A 23,082-nucleotide genomic window follows, 5' to 3' on the forward strand; every position below is an offset into this window, starting at 1 on the left:
ACCAGCATTCAGGTGGCAGGGCCAAATTTCAAAAATGGAGGTGCTTTGAAAAATAAGCCTTTACCTATCAGCCACTTTGAAAATGTTAGCCCCATAAACATTATAACTGACATCTCATGTGCACTGTGAGTGTATATATATGCACTGTGGTGCATTCTAGTAAAAATCTATTAGCCACCCATAACAAGAATCTCAGTATATATAGATAAGCAGGTAAATGTGCTTAATAAGTAGCTGGTAATACTACAGATGTAGTCCTAGAAAAAGGCCAGAAAATAACATTCTCAAGATAATAATACTCCTCAATTATACAGAATTTTATAATATTTCAATCATTTCACAGATCACAAAGGATGAAAAATTTTAATTTTAGAAGTAAAATGATTTTCCCAAGCTCAAACAGGTATTATAGGATTGAATCAAGACATATTCTGAGCATAACTTAAAGTCCAGTGTTGAATCCACTACACCACAGATGTCTAAAAATAATAACAAGAATAACAACATCAGGGGCCATCTTTAGTGAGCCGCTACTAAGTGTGAGGCATTGCATTATTCACTTCATACTTCTGTGTCTAAATTTAAAATATTGAATTATATTTAAATTCACAGCAAAAACTGATTATTGAATCTTTTGATTACAATAAAAATTTATCAGTTTTATAAGTTTAAGTGCCCATGTTTTGCTCTCATTAACTGGAGCATAACTATTGATATCTGCATATACATCAATACAGTTATAATAATTGTATATACATATGAAATATATTTGCATATTTCATATATAGTTATATACATGAAGGTTGCTATAAGGACAATATTATAGATTAAGGAACGATCATTTTACAAAGCTTTAAAAGAAATTCTTGCAAGATCAATATTTAAAACTAAATTTTCCTTGGCCACTATCTTTATTTTATTCTTTATCCTTAGTACCAGGGGAAAAAATGGTTTAAAAGTGAAAGTAGGCAAGATGCTCAACATCACAAATCATCACAGAAATGCAAATCAAAAGCACAGTGAGATACCCTTCATACCTGTCCAAATGGGTACTATAAAAAATAACAAGTGTTGATTCTGGGCAAAAGATGGTGGTGTAAGAAGGCAAGGCAAAAACCTCCTCCCCAAATCACATTAAACACGAAAATACAGCAAATACAACTAAACATGAAGACTACAGAACTGACTACCTACATATGGAGAAGAGATGGCCCTACAGGAAAGGTAAAGTGACAAAGCCTCAGTCCTCCAGGGGGACCCAAACCCTCCCCCAACCCAAGCCCACAGGTGAGAGGAAGAGGAACAGATGGGGAATGGAGTAGAAACCCAGGACTTCTGAACACCTAGTCCTGCAGATCTGCTCTGAGGACCTAACCCACATTTCATGGTGATCTGGTGATTAGTGGAGCTGGACAACAGAGGCAGGTGGAACACTTGGGGAGGCTGAGATCCCAGCCTCTTGTGGAGAACAGGCATGCTCTACTGGCCACCCAGGAAAAAAAGCAAAGCAGGCAGTTTAAAAGACTTTGCAGTGGTAAGAGGGTGCCAAAGGGACAAGGATTACATGGTACTCTCTGCTTAAGGAAAAAGTCAGGTGGGCAATACCACCCCAGCCCACCCTAAGCCCAAAGGGTTAGAACTCTCAGGAACCTCAGATGCTCCATCCACCTCACTGGCAATGCAGGCCAGAGGCTCCTTCCTGCAGTGCATAGTCTGCCATGAGAAGTAAAATAAAACTTCACTCCTAGGTAGGCAAAGGGAGCCCCTCCCAGCTTGCTCATGCCCATTTCAGGCCAGCTGGAAAGCTGCCTGCAGGAGACAACCCTGAGACCATTTTACTCCTGGCAGGCACCAGTCTTGCAACATTCCAGAAGGAGGGTGGCTGCTCCCACAGCATCTCCAGAAGTATTCTCCCTGTTCATAATCAGCCATGGTCCACACGGTCCACCTGAAATCAGAGGGCTACAAGCCAGACAGAAAGGTACCCTACCCACTGCATGCCAAGAACTGGGGCTCCTGCACAGGAAACTGAGCTTCTGGGCACTAGAGGGCATCTCCCTCATAAAGCTATTACTCCATAGGAAAAACTGAAAAAACGAGGAGTCAGAGGAATTTGGTCCAAACAAAACTAAAAGACAAACCACCAGAAAAAGGGCTGAGTGAAACCGAAATCACCAATCTCCTTGTTAAAGATTTCAAAGTAAGAGTCATAAAAATGCTCACAGATCTACAGAAAATTATTCAAGATCTCAGGGAGAACTGTAACAAAAAGACAGAAGACCTTCAAAAAAGTGACTCAGAACTGAACAATACAGTATCTGAAATGAAAAATACAATGGAGGCAATTAATAGAAGGTTTTCACATGTTGAAAAATTTGTAGGTGACCTGGAAATTAGGGGGCAAGAAAACAATGAAGCCAAAACACAGAGAGAAAAAAAGGTTATCTAGGAATGAAAGAATAATAAAAGAGCTGAGTTACCAATCAAAATGGAACAGTATTTACATTATAGGGGTACCAGAAGAAGAAGAGAGACACAAAGGTATAGAAAGTCTCTTTGAGGAAATAATTGTTGAAAACTTCCCCAATCTTGGGAAGGCAATAGACGCTCAGGTCATGGAAGTTCAGAGATCTCTCAACAAAAGGAATCCTAGGAAAACAACACCAAGACATATAATAATTAAAATGGCAAAGATCAAGGACAAGAAGAGACTACTGAAGCATCCAGAGACAGAAAAAAAGATTACTTATAAAGGAAACTCCATAAGGCTACCAGAAGACTTCCAAGCAGAAAACTTACAGGTCAGAAGGGAATGGAATGATATCGTTAATGTAATGAAACAGGAGGGCTCAAAACAAGAATACTCTACCCAGCAAAACTATCATTTAATATGAAGCAGGGATTTAAAAATTTTCATATAAACAAAAGTTGAAGGAATTTACCACAACTAAGCCAGCCCTACAGGATATGTTAAAAGAACTGCTCTGGATGAAAATGTTTCTTAAGTCTAAATAGCTGTCACCAGAGAAAACAGATGCACAGTAAAGGTAGTAGACCAATAAATTGCCAAGCAAGTACAAATTAAATCAACCACTCACAAAATCAGTCAAGGGATACACAAAAAGTTCAGAATATGACACTTAACTATAAAGTCTGAAGGAGGAAGAAGGAGAATGGGGGTGGGGGGGAGAACTTTAGATTGCATTTGAAATAGAGTAATCAGCAATTTAAGATAGACTGTTAGATAGTAAGGAAGCTATCCTTGAACCTTGGGTAACAACAAATCTAAAGCCTACAAAGGCAATTGGTACATATGTATCAATAATCACCTTACGTGTAAATAGACTGAATATACCAATCAAAACATAGAAAGTGATAGAATGGATTAAAAAAAAAACAAGAACCTGGATGGGCTTAAAGATGGCCACATGAGAGATGAAAGAGAAACATCCTCCAAAAAACACAGATAACATGAAAATACAGCAAATACAACTAATATTGAAAAAGCAAAAAGAAAGAAGGCTGCAGCAGACTACCTACAGCTGGGAAAAAAGAGCAGACCTCAAGGAAAAGGGTAAAGTACCAAAGGCATGATCTGGTGGGAACCAAGCCCTTCCCCCACCCCAGCTCAACTGTGGGAAGATGAGAAACAGAGCAGGGAGGAGGTGGACGCCTAGGACTGCTGAAAACTCAGCCCTGGAGATCTGTTCAAGTACCACAAACCTACATCACATAGTGCTCTGGATATTAGAGAGGTTGGAAAGCTAAGATAGGTAGAATACTAGGAGAGACTGAGATTCCACCTGCATATGGGGAACAGGTACCCACAACTGGCTGCTCTGGGACAAAAGAAAGGCAGATACTCTGAGAGACTTCCTAACACCAAGAGGGGTGTTTAAGGGGTAAGAATTGCACAGAGCTTACTGCTCAGGAGAAAGGACAGGTGGACAAAATGGTCCTGCCACACTCAGCCTAGCTATTTGGGAGCTTTCAGGAGCTTCAGGTGCTCCATCCCCCAGACTGGAAATACAGCTGTGAGGCCCCACACAGCGAAATGCAGCCTGCTGCTCCTTATTCTTGGCTGGCACCAGATTGAAAACAGGCTGCCCCTGCCACTGTGCCAGGCCAGCAAGAGGGTGGCCCTGCCTAAGGCACCTACATATGCATAGCATAGATGCTCCTCCCTGCATGCTCGACCAACTGGCCCTGGCAGTGGAGGCAGGCACTGCAGCAGGGAAGCAGGAAAGAGCTCTTCCCTCCTGTCAGACATGAGCGTCACTCACCTGTGACTCCCACCATCACTGCAGGGACTGAGCAGCTCCAGAGAGTATAGCTTCTGAGCTCTAGAGAGCACTACTACAAATAATGAAACCTCAAAGGAACCTGATTCAAAACAAAATCTCACAAATACCAGTAAGAGGGTCAAGTGAAACTGAACTCACCAATCTTCCTGAAAGAGATTTCAAAATAAAAATTATAAACATACTAACAGAGCTATAGAAAAATATACAAGACATCAGGGAGGAACTCAAGAATGAGACACAAACTTTGCAAATTACAGTATCCAAAAGAAAACATACAATGGAGGGATTTAAAAGCAGGTGAGATGAAGTAAAGAAGATGGCAAATGAAATATAAATTAAGAACAGGAATACAAAGAAGCTGAGCCACAGTGAGAAAAAAAGGATATCTAGGAATGAAAGAATATTGAGAGAACTCTGTGACTAATCAAAAAGGAACATCTAGAGACAGAAAAAAAGGCTAAAAAGCTGTCACTAAAGAAAATAAAACCACAGTAAAGAAAGTAGACTAACTAATTACCAAGTAAGTGCAAAATTAAATCAATTTCCCCAAGTAAGTCAAGGGATAGACAATGAGTATAGAATATGATACCTAGCATATAAAGAATGGAAGAGGAAGAATAAGGTGGAAAAAAAAAGAACCTTTGGATTGTGTTTCTAATAGCATAATAAGTGAGTTAAATTAGACTGTTAGATAGTAAAGATGAAAGATGTTACCCTTGAACCTATGGTAAACATGAATCTAAATCCTGCAGTGGCAATAAGTACATATCTATCAATAATCACAATAAATGTAAATGGTCTGAATGCACCAATCAAAAGACACAGAGTCACTGAATAGATAAAAAAACAAGACAGCCTATATGCTGCCTATAGAAGACTCACTTCAAAACCAAAGACATACACAGGCTAAAAGAAGTAAAGGGATAAAAAAGGATATTTCATGAAACTAATAGGGAAAATAAAGCAAGAGTTGCAGTACTTGTATCAGACAAAATAGACTTCAAAACAAAGAAAGTAACAAGAGACAAAGAAGGACATTGCATAATGATAAAAGGGTCAGTCCAACAAGAGGATATAACCATTAAAATATCTATGCACCCAACATAGAGGCATCGACACATGTGAGACAAATACAAACAGAATTAAAGGGGGAAATAGAATGCAATTCATTCATTTTAGGAGACTTCAAGACACCACTCACTTGAAAGCTCAGATCAACCAGACAGAAAATAAGTAAGGACACAGAGGCACTGAACAACACATTAGAACAGATGGACCTAACGGACATCTACAGAACACTCCACCCAAAAGCAGGATACACATTCTTCTCAAATGCACATGGAACACTTTCAAAAATAGATCATATACTAGGCCACAAAAAGAGCCTCCATAAATTCAAAAAGATTGAAATTGTAACAACCAGTTCCTCAGACCACAAAGGTATAAAACCAGAAATAAATTGCACAAAGAAAATGAAAAGGCCCACAAACACATAGAGGCTTAACAACATGTTCCTAAATAATCAATGGATCAATGACCAAATAAAAACAGAGATCAAGCAATATATGGAGACAAATGACAACAATAACACAACACTACAAAATCTTTAGGATGCAGCAAAGGCCATGCCAAGAGGGAAGTATATTGCAATATAGACTTACCTCAGGAAAGAACAACAATCCTATACAAATAGTCTAAACTCACAATTAAGGAATCTGGAAAAAGAAAAAATAAGGCCCAAAGTCAGTAGAAGGAGGGATATAATAAAGATTAAAGTGGAAATAAATAAAATTAAGAATAAAACAATAGAATCAATGAAAACAGGAGCTGGTTCTTTGAGAAATTAACAAAATAGATAGAACACATCACCAGACTTATCAAGAAAAAAAGAGAGTCTACACACATAAACAGAATCAGAAATGACAAAGGAAAATCACTACAAACACCACAGAAATACAAAGAATTATTAGAGAACACTATGAAAAATTATATGCTAACAAAGTGGATGACCTAGAAGAAATGGACAACTTTCTAGAAAAATATAACCTTCCAAGGCTGACCAAGAAAGAAACAGAAAATCTGAACAGACCAATTCCCAGCAATGAAATTGAATTGTTAATCAAAAAACTACCTAAGAACAAAACTCCTGGACCAGATGATTTCACTGCTGAATTTTATCAAACATTTAGAAAAGACATAATACCCACCCTCCTTAAGGTTTTCCAAAAAGTAGAAGTGGAGAGAATACTTCCAAACTCATTCTATGAGGCCAGCATCACTCTAATACCAAAACCAAGCAAAGACACCACAAAAAAAGAAAATTACAGACCAATATTCCTGATGAACATAGATGCAAAATATTCAACAAAATATTAGCAAACCGAATTCAAAAATACATCTAAAAGATCATCCATCATGATCAAGTAGAATATATTCCAGGGATGCAAGGATGGTACAACATTCGAAAATCCATCAACATCATCCACCACATCAACAAGAGGGACAAAAACCACATGATCATCTCCACAGACAGTGAAAAAGCATTTGACAAATTTCAACATCCATTCATAATAAAAACTCTCAAGAAAATGGGCACAGAAGACAAGTACCTCAACATAATAAAGGCCATATAGGACAAACCCATAGGCAACATAATACTTAACAGCAAGAAGCTGAAAGCTTTCCCTTTAAGATCAGGAACAAGACAAGGATGCCCACTCTCCCCACTTTTATTCAACATAGTTCTGGAGGTCCTAGCCGTAGCAGTAAGAAAACACAAAGAAATAAAAGGCATCCAGAGTGGTAAGGAAGAAGTTAAACTGTCATTTTTTGCAGAAGACATGATATTGTACATAAAAAACCCTGAAGAATCCATCGCAAAACTACTAGAACTATTGGCTAAATTCAGCAAAGTTGAAAGATACAAAATTAATACTCAGAAATCTATTGCATTCCTATATATTTATGATGAACTAGCAGAAAGATAAATGAGGAAAACAATTCCATTCACAATTGTACCTAAAAGAATAAAATATGGAGGAATAAACCTAACCAAAGAGGTCAAAGATCTATATCCTGAAAACTACAAGACACTCGTGGGAGAAATTGAAGACACCAATAAATGGAAATCTATACCATGCTTATAGGTAGGAAGAATTAATATTGTCAAAATGGCCATCCTGCCTAAAGCAATCTACAGATTTAGTGCAATCCCTGTCATAACACCAACAGCATACTTCAATGAACTAGAACAAATAATTCTAAAATTCATATTGAATCACAAAAGACTCCGAATAACCAAAGTATTCCTGAGAAAGAACAAAGCTGAGGAGATTACGATCCCTGACTTAAAGCTCTACTACAAAGCCACAGTACTCAAAACAATTTGGTACTGACACAAGAACAGACCCAAAGAACAATGGATCACAATAGAGAGTCCTGATATAAACCCACACATATATGGCCAATTAATACACGATAAAGGAGTCATGGATATATAATGGGGAAATGATAGGCTCTTCAACAACTGGTGTTGACAAACTGGACAGCTACATGTAAGAGAATGAAAATGGATTACTGTCTAACTCCATACACAAAAGTAAACTTGAAATGGATCAAAGACCTGAATGTAAATCATGAAACAGTAAAGCCCATAGAAGAAAACATAGGCAAAAATCTCTTGAATATAAACACGAGCAAGTTTTTCCTGAACACATCTCCTCAAGTAAGGGAAACAAAAGCAAAAATGAACAAATGGAACCATATTATACTAAAAAGCTTCTTTACAGCAAAGTACACCATCAGCAGAACAAAAGGCATCCTACAGTATAGGAGAATATATTCATAAATAATTTATCTGGTAAGAGGTTAACATCCAAAATATATAAAGAACTCATGTGTCTCAACAACCAAAAATCATATAGCCCAATTAAAAAATGGGTGGAGGACCTTAACAGACACTTCTCCAAAGATGAAATTCATATGGCCAACAGGCACATGGAAAGATGCTCTGCATGATTAATCATCAGGGAAATGCAAATTATAACCACAATGAGATATCATCGCACACCAGTTGGGATGGCTACTATCCAATAGACAAGAAACAACAAATGCTGGCAAGGAGTGGGAGTTAAGGGAACCCTCCTACAATATTGGTGAGAATGTAAATTGTTTCAACTGCTGTGGAAAGTAATATGGAGCTTCCTCAAAAAACTAAAAATAGAAATACCATTTGACCCAGTAATTCCACTCCTAGGAATTTACCCAAAGAAAACAAGATCCCTGATTTGAAAAGACATTTGCACTCCTATGTTTTTCACACTATTTACAATAGCCAAGATACGGAAGTAACCTAAATGTCCATCAATAGATGAGTGGTAAAGGAGATATGTTACATATGTGTAATATAATATTCAGCCATAAAAGGAAAAGAAATCCTGCTATTTTGCCACAACATTGATAGATTTAGAGGGTATTATGCTCAGTGAAATAAGTCAGGTGGAGAAAGACAAACACCAAATGATTTCACTCATTTGTGGAGTATAAAAACAAAGCAAAACAGAAGGAACAAAAAAAGCAGTAGACCCATAGGCATCGAGAAGGAACCAGTGGTTACCAAAGAGGAGGCATTGGGGAGGAGGCTGGGGAAGGAGAAGGTGATTAAGGGGAACTGCAATTCACAATGACAATATAGATGGTTCCCTGGGACAGCCGTACAGCATGGATAATAAAATTAATGACTCTATGATTCTAGACATCTTACTACATTGATAGACAGTAGCCGCAATGGAGGGGTGAGGACTTGATAATATGGGTGAATGTTGAAACACTCTGTTTTGTATGTGAAACCATCATAAGATTTTACATCAATGATACCTTAATAAAAAAAAAAAATGACAAGTGTTGTGTGAGGATGTTGAGTAAAGGGAACTCTAGGTCATTGTTGGTGGAAATGCGAAATGGTGCAGCCACTACAGAAAACCATATGGAAGTTCCTCAAAACATTAAAAATAGAACTACCATAAGATCCAACAATTACATTTCTGAATATTAATTCAAAGAAAATGAGAACACTAACTCAAAAAGATATATGCACTCTTATGTTCACTGAAGCATAATTTATGGGAGCCAAGATATGGAAGAAACTTAAGTGTCCATTGACAGATGAATGGACAATGATGATGTGGCATATATGTACAACAGACTATTACTCAGCAATAAAAAGAATGAAATCTTGCCATTAGTGACAACATGGATGGACCTAGAGGACATTATGCTAAAATGAAATAAATCAGACAAAGACTTCACTTATGATTTCACTTGTAAGTGGAATATAAAAAACAAAACACACAAACAAAACAAAACAGAAACAGACTCGTAGATACAGAGAACAATCTGGTGGTTGCCAGCGGGGAGGCAGATGGGGGCATGGGCTAAATAGGGCAATAGAATTGAAAAGAAAAAACTTCCAGTTATTAAAGAAACAAGACAGTAAGATGCCACAAGACAATGTACATCACAGTGAATATTGTTAATACTATTGTAAAAGCTTTGTGCGGTGACAGATAGTAGCTACATTTATCATGGTCATCACTTCATGATGTATATAAACACCAAATCATTTTGTTGTACATTTGAACCTAATATAATACTGTATGTCAGCACGCTTAAATATACTACAATTTTTTAAAAAATGAAAGTAGGCAAAGTCCTCTCTAAAAGTACTGTCTGCACACCTGTTGATATGTCATTTTATGAAAAACTTCACAGTTATACAGGTACAATCAATTAATTAATCACAATTGCAACTGTGATAACATGATTTTTTATCACAGTTGCAAATAAAGGGTTCTAATTTAACATGTATTTATTGAAAGTCTGCTATATTAAGAAAGCAGGAGATATGCAAAAGTGAGGTCAGACTATTTTTAAGGACTTTTATATTTTGGTAAGGAGGATAAGAAATACACAATTAGAAGATAATGAGCAAGCAGAATATTAACATAAAAATACTAAAATTAACATGTGAGCAATGGTAACCCTCTAGATCATCTAATTATATTTAAAGATTCAACTCAAAATCAATTCAGAGTGGTTTGAAATGGCATTATTTCATCACAAAACTGACCCTTAACAATAAAGAGGGATGAGGGACAGGTGGTGTCGTTTTGTTCTGACTTATTTCAACACAGTTAATTGCATGGGTCCTTGTTTCATTCCATATATAAGCCTTCAGATGAGCACTGAAAGGCAGAGGTAATAAACTAAAATCTCTAGTTTCGAGTGTAATATTTATGACAGAGAATATCAAAATCATTAACCAACATAAATATTTTCCTACCTCATTCCCTATCCCAACCTCCCTCCCTCCTACAACACACACATATGCACACCTGAATCAGGCATTCTAATACACAGCAACCTGATTATGTATCTAGTTACTTTTAAGTCCACTTTTAGTTTAACCTAAACCAGAACATTGTCACTGATAAATAGAATACAACTCATGGCAATTTAGTATGAATCCTTCAACACAGCCCCATATGCTAGAGAAGCAGAGAAAATAATATGATACAGATTTTTGAATCTCCTTCTAGCTCAGAAATCTTATCATGCAATAAGTAGAGGCATACTAAAAATCCAAATAAAGAGACCATTTGCTGTATAGATCTATAAACTGGATATTGGTGTTACAGATGCCAAAACACAGAAAGATTAGCTCTCACTCCATGCCCGCTGAGGAAGTTCCCTGGAGGATGAAAGAGCCTTGGAACAAAGTGAGATGCTTTAGCTGATCAAGCCCTATTTGGTCACTTTCATCTTTGCGATGCATGGAAATGGAGCCCCTTCCCTGCCAGCTCTTGGCACTGTGACCAGCCAGAGACATAAAGGGAGGCAAGGCAAGGCCAGTACAAAAGGGGAAGTGGTTAAAGGCAGCAGGCCAGTCCACAGAAACAAAAGTGCTGGCAGGAGATGTTAACAAGGAAGATGCTGTGCCTCCACGGTAAACAGAATGGCAATGGCCTAATAATAAACCTGAAAGACACAAGTGAGGATGGCTGCATGCAAAGTGGGGGAAAAGCTTCCAATTACTGCTTTAGACAGCCCTATTAATCCTTAGGAGCACTCCCTACAAAAAGTCTATTCAATTTTTCCTCAATGTGTTCTGTCTAATGGGAGCGGTATTATGTCTGACACTGAGGGTAATTACCTCATGAGAATTCACATACAGAGAAGTAAAGTCTTTAATTTTCTGCAGGTGTCTTGGACACATTCTGAATAATCTCTTGCCCCAAAATGAGGTGCACATTCCTCTTCTGCAGAGCTGCTTTTAGATTGGGATTCTGTGCATTTGAGAACTGAGAAATAGTCATTTATCTCAGCCATTATGGAAAGCAGCACATAGTACATTTTCCCTTCATAACATCACAAGTCTTATTAATTTCAGCAAAGCTGAGAAGTACATACACACACATACATGTATACAGTATGTGTGTGTGGATAGATAGATGATAGATAGATAGATAGATAGATAGATAGATAGATAGATAGATAGATAGATAGATAGATAGATCGATCTTGTTGAACACTCTTCTAGGTCACAATCATTTATTTTCATCAGATAAGTAGTTAGGAACCTTCTTATGCACATTCATTATGAGAGTTCCAATAAGACCATAACCCTGCAGGGAAGCACTTAACTGGTTCATGAAACTTAGAAACAGTTGAAATTGTACAGGAAAGAGAACAAATAGAAAAGATGGTATTTAAGACCACTTTGTTTCCTGAAATAATTTACACATGTAGCATGTCTTGTTGATTTATGCTAATGTAAAGACAGTTAAATATAAATGGATTACATTTTTTCCTGAATTATGCAAAGCAGTTTTATTATTTTAGCATCACCTGACAGCAGATTGATGTGACAAAGAGAATGTTTAATAAAATAGCTTAGTTGAATATATATCAGTAAAAGAAAAAAATTTTTTTTTAATTTGTTTTTCAATGGTGGAGCAGTCAGGGTATAGAAATAGGTTGCAATGTGGCAAACTTCACTCAATGGAAAAAATTATTAAACATTTCTTGGAGTTGATGACTTTACTACTGAGACATTCTCATGCAGTACAAGAACAAAGGTAATTGTATTGCTTTCTACTAGTGGGTAAACTACATGAACAAGACCATACCATTTGGTGTAATACATGTTCTTTATGATCCTGTGTTTTGTCAAAAATCCACATAATTAACAGGAGAAATATGGCACTGAAGGCATTATAGAATAGTTCACAGAAACCAACACAGCTGGATCCTTTTATTTCTCAATTGCTTCCACCTCTAAAATGCAATGATTTTTTATTTCAGAAGCTATGCCTGCATTAAGCAATCAGATTGTTGCCCACAGTACCCCTTCCACCAGTATTCTACTGTTTAGAGACTCATAAATAGCCTAAACTAAACTGCTGAGGTTTTCTTCTTATATGGGCATCTTAAACATTATAAAAAATTTTCCCAGCAAACTTGACAAAGTCTAATAAGAACTGTTTTATTGCAGCTTAACTTAGGCAAAAATTAACATCTTCTGGAGAGTAAGTTACCTTTAATTTTCATTTAGGAAGTTAGATGTAAAACTTTAACAAGTTATTCCTAGGAAGGGTTGTCTTCTTTTCAGAAGTCTGAGGCATCCTTTCAGAAAGAGAGGACTAAGGACATGTTCATGTTCTTCTCCCTCCTCTCTCACCCTGAAAACACCAGGACACAAAGCCATCAGTGCTTCTGGTATGTGCCGAGGAAATGCTCTCCTGGGCTTCCATTATTTCCCCATTACTCAGGCAGGCCAAGACATCTATCAAGGCTTCAAGGTTTCAACTTCCTGGGATTCTTTAAAAGTTTCCCCAAAAGTCTCCTGAAGCTAAATGGACTACGAAAACTGACCTGGAAACTTCCATAACAAAACATGTAGACAACACATCTTTAGTTAACTTATAACTCAGTAAGAAACATAAATGTGCTGATGCCCAGTTACCCTGCATGTTCATGGTTACACATTAAGGTCGCTCTTATTTCTTGATGCAGATGTCACAGGCAAAGGTGAAAAAGCTACCAATTGTCTACTGCAACTCTTTGCTTACAAGAGACCACCAAAGCATAATGCTTCTCTTTTATAGGAAGGCTGAAGGAAAACCTTAGTTAGATTATTTATATAAAATGGCTCTTTATGAATCCTTTGTGTAAAAAATTCAAATTTCTATCAACTTGTCATGGCCATCAAATACTGCACTGTCATATAATTCTCCTGTAAATTCATAAAGGGATATTGACTTCCAAATTAGATTAGCTTATTAAACACTATCTAAGACTACTTGAATCTAAACCTGAAAGATAATTCAGCATAAACTATTCAAAGTAGAATAATTTTCACTGATACCCATAAATGTTCATTGTTTTTGCATAAGAAGTTTTTCAAATACCCAAACCCCTGGCAATTCAAAACAGACTCAAGAAAGAACATTACTTCTTACTCAAGAATTAGTTCCAAACTAATACAGATGATGGAACAAGAAAGCATACATGAGAAATAAAATGTGAAACAGATGGCAGGAAGCCCTATGTGAGGAATTATACATGCATAGATGATCCAGCCAAAAAATGTTATTCTGGTATAAACACTAGGTCCATTCAAGAGATGGTCAAGAAGAAAGATGAAGTGAAATAGTTTGATTAGTAGGTGGTCATCAATAAGCAAAAAATATATTTAAAGTGTACTTTTTGTGGTGTAATTCATATTAAGATATTCTGGTCCATAACAAGAAATGAAAACAGAACATGTATTATTCATACTCATTTGCATGCAGTAATTCCCATAAAAATGAACCAAGTGGGACATGTGTTCAAAGGCTGTGTGGACTGCGATATGTTACAAGAAAAAGCTTTACAGAGCTATGCAGTTCGTGGGTTTCTGAAAGCCATAAGGAAGGATGAATGAAGGTTCAGAATATGTGTGTTGAGTATACAAAGGAGAATGAATTTATTAACACCCAGATTATTTTTCTATCTCTGGTCTATTTTTAGTGTCTCTGAGGTATAATGCATTCAGAAAATTCTAGTCAATGTCCTTTGTATTTACTTCAGTCTTCCTAGTGGTAGTTGTATATGCTTTGCATTTCATAAGCATTTAAACAAGAAGATGGATTAAGATCCTAAAATCAAAAATATGAAATTTCAACAGTTTACAAAACTCAGAATTAAGCACTAATATGGAGCACATTTTTTATTCTTCTGTTTCTCATTCTAGTCAATGTAGCACAATAATCATTTTTCACAAAGTTTGTGGTGACTGTCAGCTTCAGTCACACATTCTAAAAATACTAAGACAAAATTAAAATAACTTCTTCCCAGACTTTCTTAAAAGTTTGGTTTTTATTTCAAAAACTATTTGAAAATGAAAGAACTGGAGAATCATTATTTTATTGAGCATTTACTATGTGATAGCCACCATTCTATCAGCTTCATAGATGGTAGCTCCTTTACTTCTCAGAATACTCTAGAATTGCCTACTGTTAGTTACCCCAATTTTATAGATGAGAAAGTTAAATAATCGTGCCATAGTCGTCAAGTAGCAGAGCTGGATTCCAAACACAGTTTCAAAATACATTCACAGAACTGTCATTACTTTAGATTATTTTTCTCTACCTAACATACCCATAAACATTCTATTCAAATTCCTAACATAATTTGAGAAGATAAGCAAGGAATTTATGTCTGTAGTTCCCTACTGAAATGTTCTTTGTCTTGGATTAGTTTATTTCTCTGTTAGTCTCCATTATCTAAAAATAAAGAACATCTCTTTTGAAAACATTTCCCTTACTAGACCTAAATGAGTAAAATATACCTCAATTACCCACAGAACTAGGCTCTTTAAATTTACACACAAAACTGGATAAATAAATGAATATGTGTGTGTGTACAGATGTGTGTGTATGTGCATGTGATATTTTTCCCGCCAACTGGACTCAACAAGAATTGCTTTGAGATAAAATAATCAAATATTTAGTTCCTCTACCACAGCTATACCATAAATTTATAACATTTTATAGTACTATCTTGCAAAGTCATCTTATTACCAGATATTATATTTAATTCTCTGGTATCCAATTCATATTGTTTTCAAAATTTTTTTAATTTTAACACCTGTATGTATTACTGAGTCAAAATAGTAAATGGAAAGGTAGAAATTTTAAATAAATAAAAAGTTCCAGGTATTCCAAAGACCAATGTTTCCCAAACTTCTTCACAAGTTTTTCCGTATCTGTATATTCATCTGTATATAGTCTACTGATGTAAATGTCAATCACATTTTTTAGATATCTTTACAACAAAACCTAAACTGATGTTTGACCAAACAACTGAATACTGTAGCCTAGTCAGGTGACACATACAACTAAACAGCACAGCTGCTCACATGTCAATTTTAACATTGGAAACTTTTAACATCAGAGAAGACCAATATTACTAAAACCGGTTTGGCTATCCTAAATCCGAAATAGCATATCTTAAGGCTACAATGATTCTGTAATCTGAGCATATCAAATGTTAACTAATTGTATAAAAATGCTTTCCACATAATGAACACAATTTTACTGAGAAACACACTACTAATATAAGGAATATTTAAAGCTTGAGGTTGAATTTGTAGACCACACAAAATACTTCAGTGTCCTATACCAAATACCATTTCAGCAACTGGAAAGAGAGACTTGGCCTAACATCATAGTGTTGTGGTGGCTTCCTTCCAACAGACCAAGGGACAGGAAAAATGAAGAAAGTCACTACTGTACCCAGAAGCAACATATTACTGTCAAACATATATCTGATAGTACTGCCTATATTACATCAGTCATCACATTCACACCTAATTTCATTACAAAATTAAGATTGGAAACTCCTAGCATTCTGGAATGTAGTTTCAGGGCATAGTCAAAACTTCATGTCACCTGATGCACTCTGGGCAAAATTCCAGACTGCCAATAGCACTACCTAATTTGCCTATACAGTTGGATATTTTTGCTGCAAAGATTGAGTACAGGAGTGATATGTACTTCATTTGCATGTTACCTGAAGAGTGGCTTCCAAGGGTGTGTTTTTCCAACCCTCAAACAATAAAATTCTGAGATCATCAGATCTGTATTTGCTTTCCTGAGGAGGAAGTTGACCTTGGGTTGTATTTAAATGCTCTGTCCATAGCAATATAGGCTGTTTGGTAGAATATGCACTTTCCTTGAAATGTTTTCACTAGCATATTAACCCAAAATATTTAAAACAATTGTAACAAAACACTGATTGCTACAACTCTGCTGTTTAGTAACTTAAATGCAAAAGATTTATGATCAACCCTTTCAATAATTATAGATTAAACAATATCATATTTAACAACTATCCTTTAATTATTCTTAATATATGCATGCATTCAGCCAGCCATGCCATTATTCAATAAAAATTAGTGAGCATTATTTTGTTCTCAGCATGGACACACAGGACATTCATAGAAAAACATGACACAGTCCCTTAAGAAGCTCACAGTCTTCAAAGGAACAAAGAGAAGTACCAAATAAGTTACAGCACAGTAAGGGCTAGTGTTGAGTACCAGAGCAGTATGGGAAACAGCAAACCTCTAAGTATGACCAGGGCTCGGGTTTAACATGAAATAGAATAAAGCTATCTATGAAGCAGTATAAGAATTAAAAGACATTATTCAAAGCCAAGTTCTGAAGCATGATTTTAATGATATAAATCTTTATAATAAATATAGACTGCTCTGGTTTAATGTTACCATATCAAATCATTATGATTATAGTAAATGTAACTGGGGTTCAGAGGCATTTATCCAGCCAACTTGTTGAGTACTATGGTAAACAGAAGTGCTCCCCAAAGAGATCCACACCCTAACCCCTGGAACCTATGAATATGTCACCTAACATAGCAAGAGAGAGAATTTGCAAATGTTATTAAATTAACTGTCTTGAGATGGGGAGATTTTCCTGGTAAACCCAATAAGAGGAAGGCTGGAAAGTCACTTGAGAGAAGGAGATGTGACAACACTAGAGTTGTGACTTACCATAGGCTGAAAGAGCAAGGAAATGCATTCATCCACAGAAGCTATGGAAGGAACACAGACTGTGCACACCTAGACCTCCAGACTGTAAGGTAATAAATGTGTATTGTTGCAAGCCACTAATGTGTCTGACATTATTTTAAGTGCTTTCCATGAATTAAATCATTTCAACCTCACCACAGTGCCATGAGTCAGATATTGCTATGACATTTATATTTAATCATCAGAACAATCCAGATAACAGAAACCTAGTTTTATCCCCATTTTACAAGTGTGGAAACCAGGGTACAAAGAGTTAATTTGTCTAAAGTCATACACCTAGTCACTGACAAACATTGAGCCTGAACCTAAACAATCTAGGCTGCCTCTCGGTTTGAAATGAGTTTTGTGTGTGTGTGTGTGTGTGTGTGTGTGTGTGTGTGTGTGTGTGTGTGCGTGTATGAATTTTTATATCTACACACATAATAAATATCAAAAATTGTGTCTTAAACTGTGTTTTCCCAAAAAAGTAAAGCCTACGTGCAGGTAATTTATTTGGGGAATTGGTCCTAAGAAGCAGGTATGCAGACTTGGAATAATAAGAGGGAAGAAGGGAAAAAGGCAGTTCACAGATACCTTATCAAGCTGGTCTCACTGATAACGAATAGGGTTTCATCCCATTGGGTACTCTCTGAGGAGTATGGGAAATATTATCCAAGGGACAGCAGAAAGAAATATTTATCCACCATCTCACATTCCCCATTGATCAAAGATTTCCCATTTTGTCTCAACTTCTTACACTTTTCGGGCCTGTGCACCCACCAGAATATCTGAATGGGTTCCCATATCTCCCAGGTGGAGACAGCTGAGAAGCTGCATGGTGACAGATACTCAGCGCAGTGAAGGTGAGGTTCTATCAGGTTACACCTGCCCCAGCTGGTTGCTGTAGCAACAACTGGAGGTGGGGGGATGGATGTAGGACCAACGAATGTAGCTTTGGGCATAAGAGGAATCTGACATAGTTCATCTTTTGATTCCAAGTTCCAGATTCTTTCTACTGTGTCACACACTTCCTCAAGTAATCACTTGTTTTTGCATTGATATGATCTTGTAATTTGAAATATTAGATTTGAGAGAACAGTTGACCAATAGAATGTATTCTTACTATATGTCCCACAAAAGGTGGGTTATGCTATTTATTATGGATTACTTTTGCTTCACTAAATGGATGTTAAATTCTCAAAAGGTGGGTGTAATTACATATACCACTCTTATTTTATCCACAGTATCCAATTCAAAAATGGACTCAAAGTAGGAACACAAAAATATATGTACTAATTAATGTTCATTTGAATTTCAACTGGACAGTTGTATTAATAATTACTGCCAGAATTTAAAGAACCCCACCAAGGATTATTAAAGTACTTTTTTCATGTTTTCATCTTTTCAAATTTATTGCCATTCTTTCTTTTGTAATTTTAACAGCCTAAAGTTTTTCATCCAAATATAGTACATATTTTGCTTTCTATCATCTGTAGACTCACCAAAAAGCAAGCCTAAAATTCTTGAAAAATGGTTCTTTCAAGATGGATCACAACCCGAACTGAACAAATTAAGCTTCCTTAGCATAATTCCTGAGCATAATTCTATCTTTATACATTTGTCATTTTTATAAAGAACATTTTTTTTTCAATGGGACAAAATATACACTATAGCAAATCAAACAATGACAGCATTAGCACATAGGATAATATGGCCATGACTATTGTTTATTAATTTGAGTCCAATTACATAGGTATAGTGGAAGCTAGTCACTTGTAATATTTTATTAGGTAAAAATCTGGCCAGTAAGTGAGAAACATTCACGTGTTTTGTACATTCTCATGACAGGACCATTTTTTAGGATATAGCACTCGTTTTTTAGGAACCTTTACTTACCTCACTTCCAAGACAAAAATATTCCCATGAAGAAATATCTATGTTAACACAATCAAAGAAATACAGAAAATAAACTTTTTTTAATAAATATTTGAATTTGCTTGAGATTTTTCAGTCTCTTCTTGGTTACTAAACTTATCAGAATAGTGTTTGTTTTAGGATAAAATAAGGCCAAAAAATCTCACTGAGAATGACTCATTTGTTACAACTAATATTAAAATGAAATCATATACTAAAAATTCTTATCATTTGGAAGACATTAATCTGCATAATTTGCTAAGGGTACTTTGAAAATTTATTCTTGAGTATGATTTCATTTAGTGGATAGTTGAGTTAAAGTAATTTTCTATACATATATATCATACACATGATTTATGTCTGTATATTTATCATTTTAAAATAATTTAAAGCTATTCACATAAAAGAAGCATCCTTAATTTTATCTGCATTTAATAGAAACATTTTTAGGACATAACTGTATAGAAGTTTTAAAAATGAAGGTTAAGTTTTTCAAGTAATTAGCACTTGTTAAGTATCAACCATTATTTAGGATTTTGCAGGGTCTAGGATTTTGTGGGGCTCATTAATCATGATCAAGTACACCTTGAAAAAAACATCTTGTGCAAATAAAAAGAGCTATTCAACTATGGTAATTAATCATCAATTTACAAGGAAATGTGGGGCCTCTGTATTTTTGGGCTTATTGGTAAGACCTGCGTACCATAAACACATATACCTGGTATTTGGTGTTACAGCTTTTAAAATATGGGGAGACAAAAGAAATCCTATCTTCTAAGTAAGAAAACTAACCCAAGATTCCAAATTTTAAAATTATAGACTCTAAAGTTTCTTAAGAATAGGCATGGATCTTTAAGAAAGGCTGTTTGGAAGTCTAATGCAATTGGTCAGATAGCAGATAACAACCATCTGATCAAATAAATATGAGAGATTCCCTCTAAAAAAAAAAACAAAAACATCAGGGTAATTAAAGCTTTAGGTGCCCTAAAGCTTTTTTATGCAGTTGAAAATTAATAGTCTAAATGGAAATAGTATCACATTATACAAATACTAATTCTTTCTATTTCTGTTTGAATTCCTATTTGGTGAATGAATATTCTTGAATTTCAATTCTTTTATATTTGTTAGGATATTGTTATGTTACAGAATATAGCTTATGGTGGTGAATTGTCCATGTGCACTTAAGAAGAACGTGTGTTCTGTTTCTCTTAAGTGTGATCCCTGAAGATCCTTTTGGACAAGATAATTGTTAGTGCTATTCCAGCTTTCTATGTTTGTTCTAATTCTCTCTGTACATGTTCTTTCAATTCCAGAAAAACGGCTTTTGAAATATTCTGCATAAAAAAATTTTTTAAAAAATTTACAATGTTTTTTCAAAGTTAAGGATCCAGTCTTTGAAGAGCAATGTTTTTTAAAACTGAACAAATATTTTCTCATGTTTCAATAGAAGAGGCTATCACTTTGCAATTGCATGTTGCAATTTTGTATGAAGAATTTTTTTCATACTAATGTCTTTCTTCATCCACCTTTAATTAAAATGGTACTACAAATGGTTCTTTGTTTTCCCTGTTCATTTATCAGGATTTCAGAGAATGTCCTCCAATTTCTGAACATGTCAATGAGCAGGTACTACAGAATAAAACCTAGAACTTCTGGGAAACCATGGAACATATGTAAAACACAACGTATAGCAACCTACCCTTTACTGTCATTAAACTGTACTATGTATTAGTACTGTACTGGCCCACCTCTGGCTACTTGAAATTATAACTATAAATGCAATATTAGTTATATAGTTATGAGTATAAATGTAACTTGTCTTGCAGGAATATTGTTTCTACAATCTGTATCAAAAATTCACTTGTTTAACAGCACTAAAAGGCATGCAAATAATATCAAGAATGATACTAAACTCTGAAGAACATGAGGGCCACCATATTAGGAAAGTAGACCAACGGAAAAGATCAAAACCCAATGAAACGTGAAACAGAAACTTCATACAACATAGTTAGCCATCCAACATGCCATCCAATATTTAAAATAAAGTACCCATTGATCATATTACAGTGTCTGGAATTCTTAGGGGAATACTTTCTGAAAGTGTTTTGAGAAATTAACTTTGTTCACTCCCACTAAATAATCTCAAACCAGATGTATGACAACCAGCCATGTTTAGGTGGAAGAAGACTTTTAGTCTCATTAACCTGCGAACAGATAGGTACAGCAGCAATGCCATGTAGTGCCGTTTGACTGAAAGGAAGAGAGGCATATATTCCTCCCATTTCAATAGTTACCTAATACCTATTTGCTCTTCTTACAACTTCTTTTCATTTTAATACAGATATACTTTGATCATATACTTTTCTTCTAGAATCTACTTGTGTTCTTTGTTTTTAAAACTTTCTATAATAATTATATGTATCTTCAAGTGAGTGGTTTGCTAAAATCCCAGAAGGAAAAAAAAGGAGGGAAAACGGAAGAAACTAGGGAATGGCCAAGTGTAGGAGGTCAACTTTCCTTTAGTGTAGAGTGATAATTTCAATTAATGAAGACATATACCTCAAATGAAATAGATGAAAATACTTAATTTTTCTCTGACATTCAGATAATGTAAAATTCTGCAGTGATGTCATTAGTGACAAATTGATTACTGAAGATATAAAATCAAAAAGCATTTAAGATTAGACACTGCACCAAAAAAGAGTTACACTTTAAAAAGCTTTTATATAAAACTTGACAGAGGTTTTTGACAAAAAAAAGATGAGTTTAACAGCAATCTTAAAGACAAAAGATTACCAATAATGTATTATAAATATGAAAGGTGATTTTCTAAATTACCAGGAAATATATATATGTAAATATAGATATGTATATCAGCCAAGCTAGAGAAAGACTGAATACTACTTCTATTTTCCTCTATGAAATATATTACAAAATTATTTTCATTAGAAAAAGTAATCAAAGTATATACAAGTAAAAAAATGTAAGAAAACTGTCTTATAAAGGCATGACAGGCAGCTGATAAAAATGTTATATATATGAGTTTTGTGATGATTGTACTATTTGTAAGTTTTCTTAACCTATCAATTTCTGTGATTTTTTCTTTTATTTTGTAGTTTTTTTTTAATTTTTTTTTGAGAGGGCATCTCTCATATTTTCATATTTATTGATCATATGGTTGTTAACAACAATAAAATTCTGTATAAGGGAAACAATGCACAATCATTAATCAACCCAAAGCCTAATTCTCAACATTCTCCAACCTTCTGAAGCATAATGAACAAGTATTTACATGGTGAACAAGTTCTCACATAGTGAATAAGTTCTTACATAGTGAACAGTGCAAGGGCAGTCATATCACAGAAACTTTTGGTTTTGATCACGCATCATGAACTATAAACAATCAGGTCAATTATGATTATTCGTTTGATTTTTATACTTGATTTATATGTGAATCCCACATTTCTCCCTTATTATTATTATTATTATTATATTTTTTAATAAAATGCTGAAGTGGTAGGTAGATGCAAGATAAAGGTAGAAAACTTAGTTTATGGCCGTAAGAGGGCAAATGTAGATGATCAGGTGTGTGCCTATAGACTAAGTATTAATCCAAGCTAGACAAGGGCAACAAAACATCCACGGATGCAGAAGATTTCTCTCAAAACAGGGGGGGTGAGGTTCTAAGCCTCACCTCTGTTGATCCCCAATTTCTCACCTGATGGCCCCCCTGCG

Source organism: Manis pentadactyla, chromosome 5 (assembly GCF_030020395.1).
Source record: "Manis pentadactyla isolate mManPen7 chromosome 5, mManPen7.hap1, whole genome shotgun sequence".
Taxonomy (NCBI): Eukaryota; Metazoa; Chordata; class Mammalia; order Pholidota; family Manidae; genus Manis; species Manis pentadactyla.